This window comes from Dermacentor silvarum, chromosome 2 (genome assembly GCF_013339745.2).
Source record: "Dermacentor silvarum isolate Dsil-2018 chromosome 2, BIME_Dsil_1.4, whole genome shotgun sequence".
NCBI lineage: Eukaryota > Metazoa > Arthropoda > Arachnida > Ixodida > Ixodidae > Dermacentor > Dermacentor silvarum.
Window position 1 is genome coordinate 99,805,255 of NC_051155.1, and position 3,061 is coordinate 99,808,315.

General features: G+C 47.5%; 1 non-coding gene across 1 annotated transcript; it reads left to right on the top strand.

Annotated features, from left to right (window-relative positions):
* Window positions 1-1,147: 1,147 nt before the first annotated feature.
* LOC119443224 (U2 spliceosomal RNA) lies at window positions 1,148-1,332 on the top strand. Its single transcript, XR_005190202.1, has one exon. It is a non-coding gene; the product is annotated as a U2 spliceosomal RNA (small nuclear RNA).
* The last annotated feature ends 1,729 nt before the right edge of the window (window positions 1,333-3,061 follow it).

Below are 3,061 nucleotides of genomic sequence, written 5' to 3' on the forward strand. Positions count from 1 at the left end.
TCTATGCCAGCTAGCCCAAATTGCAGTTCTTCTTAAAGACGCGGAGATTAGACAGATTTCAATATCCTGTTTACTAACCTGCACTGGGGGCGAAGAAAAAAAAGATAAATGTGGGAAAAGCTTTAAGGCATGGTGGAGCCGCGGGTGGCAAGTGTCGCAGCCCGAGAGAGGGGACGCAATTTACTTTCAGCAGTGTGAATATACAAGAGAGAGAGAGACAGGAGTGGCGATTATGGGCTACGAATTGGGCTAGCGGTGTACAGCCAAAACACTTTTTCTTTTTTTTTCTATGGCAGCAGGTTCTTGGGAGCTTGGATAGTTGAGGTCTTTTGATCTACGTGCAAATAAGTGTATTTATGACATTTAAATATGAATGAATGAATGAATGAATGAATGAATGAATGAATGAATGAATGAATGAATCTTTTATTCGTCCTAATCAGTTAAGAAATGGCTCAGACAAAAAAAACTCCAAATGAAGTTATTTGGGAAGATCTGGGGTCCAGATGTCCTTAAAATTTCGGAAGTTTCGAATTACTGTTCGATGTAACTGTTCTAAGGGAAGCCAGGAGTCATTCTAGTCTAGGCTCCATTTATAAATGGTTGTGCGAGGCACGCATATGAAAGTGCTTCTCATAGCAGCTGTGTCTGCTTGAGACGCAACGCCCGATAACTAATGAACAAACATAAATAAATAGGTGAATAAATAAATCAATAAATTCAGCGCCATTCCACTCTTTGAAGGTGGATGATTAGCGAAGCTGTATACTGGTGATTGCCCGCTGCTGCGGTGAAACGTTCCAAGTTTGCGGGAGCGGGATCACATGGACGGTTCGCATTTCTTTTCACCTCGCGGTCCTGGCGGGCAGCACGCTTACGCTTGGCGTCCGCGGCCCGCTCTTCGTCGGTGGTCTCCGTTCCGCCGTCGCCGCCTCGCCCATTCTCTTTTCTGTTCACGCCGTCGTTCTTGGTGGGCATGCTGTCCTTCAGACCTTACGACAAGCGGCCTGGCCATTTCACAGTCAAATCAGAACTGAGGAAAGGAGCTTACGTAGAGCATGACGTCAGGAGACAGAAGACACTCAGATTGGTAGGCATTAGTTTGAATACGCGGGATGGCGTACATGTGTATGGTGCGAACGTAGACATGACCAGGCGCGGATGAAAGGGTAGTATCTGTTCTTATCAGCTTAATATATGTTACGGGTTGTATTTGGACCCAAGATATTAAACTTATTTTTGCAAGTTGGCGGGTTGCTTAAAGCCTGATTCACCTCCGCCCCGGGTCGGCCCGGTATTGCACCGCCTTCGGTATTTTTGGATCTACCGACACCGATCCACTGAAAACTAGCTATATACAGCTTCGCTGTAATGAATAAATCGGTATAATGTTGTAGAGAGAAAAAAAAAAGGACCTAATTTAGCGTCGGGAACATAGTGTGGTACCGCGTTTTCACATCTTCGAAGTCTATACCGCTATTTTTACGACGTTTGGAGACGCACCCTTTCCACTGGGAAGCGCGAAAGAGGGTGGCCAATGCTGGTGCAATGCGCGGCGCACGGTCGTCCTCACAAAGGTGGCGTACTTATCGGACGGGTGGCCCCGGCAACCGAACGCCGTCGCTGCTCCTGTTGGGGCAGGGCGCCGGCGTCCGCATTGTTCCTGCCTTGTTCGGCGTTGCGCCTCGACCGTCGATCGGTCGGTCGTCTTCATCCCAGGCGGGGTGCTCGAGCACCGAGCAGAGCACCGGGTATTATGCTCGGCGCCGGGCGCCCTCCCAGCCCGCTTTGTTCCGTTTTTACTATTATGAGCACTTCGTTGCCGCGACGCGGCCGTATAAGAAGCCGAGAGCCCGTGGCCTTTCTAATGCACGCGTCGACGACGTTCATAATGGCTCCGTCGCCGGTACGAGGAAGAAAGAAAGAACCGAAAAATACTCCCTGCTCATCAATTCGATTCGATGCGTCGCGCCTTGGCGGAGAGCACAATGTTACCGAGCAGAAGTGCAACTCGATGATATTTCTTGATATTTCTGTTAATATATAGCACGCAGCATAGGGGCCCCACAGATATGCAGCTTCTGGAAGCGCAGGAAGGAATGCGAGTAGGTGAATCGAAGTCGTGGCATATGCTTATCGAGCCTCAATAACTTCCTTGTCAATTCAACAAAATACTTGATTCAGCGCCTTTTATGCTGCCTCGAAGTATGACTTGTACGTCATTTTGCCCATAAGACCTTCAGCGTACTTGTGCACTCTGGGGATAAAATTTCGATGCATAGGTGCCGATTTGACACTATTGATCTACGCGCAATTTTTTTCTGACCTGCTTTCAATATTTCTGCGCAGATTTTAGGCTAAAATAAAAGACGCTAGCCACTCAGTGCAGCATACTGAGTCACTCCTGAGTGCCTCCATATACTCCTGAAGCACCGAGTTTGTCGCGGTTTCAAATTATCCGCGGCGACTTCATTCCAAGAGAAGTGGCAAATAGACCCTAATTTTGGTGCACGTTCGACAATTTTGGGTTTTTTACAGCGAAGCTTTATACGTATATGGCTAGGGATTGCGTGCATTTTTTTGTGTTCGCCAACAAATCTGCGTGTGCAAAAAACTCAGCTCCCGAATTTGATGCAAATTCGCTTCATTCTATGCAAAAGATTATACGTCTCATTCCTTGGATATGTATTTTCAGTAGATTTGTTATCAATACGCACCATTTTCAAGATCAGTAGACTATCAGGTAGATCAGGTAGATAATAAGTGTTTCGCAAAGGTTTGCCTCTGTGCGACCCTCGTCGGCCATGTGTACGCTCGCACAGCCGTCTCTTTGTCGTCGTTCCAAGCACTTGCGTGCCTAGTTTCCTTCCGCTCTCCTGGCGTGGCGGTTCAGTCGGCGTGTGTCTAGTTTCCTCCAGCTCCCAGACGTAGCGGTAGTCTTCCACGCGAACAAGACCGCCGATGGAAATAAAAGTGTGTGTGCGTGCATCTTTCCTTGGGATGAATGCGCGTGATTTCAGTTTTTCTTTTTCTTTTCTTTCTTTCTTTCTTTTTTTTCTCA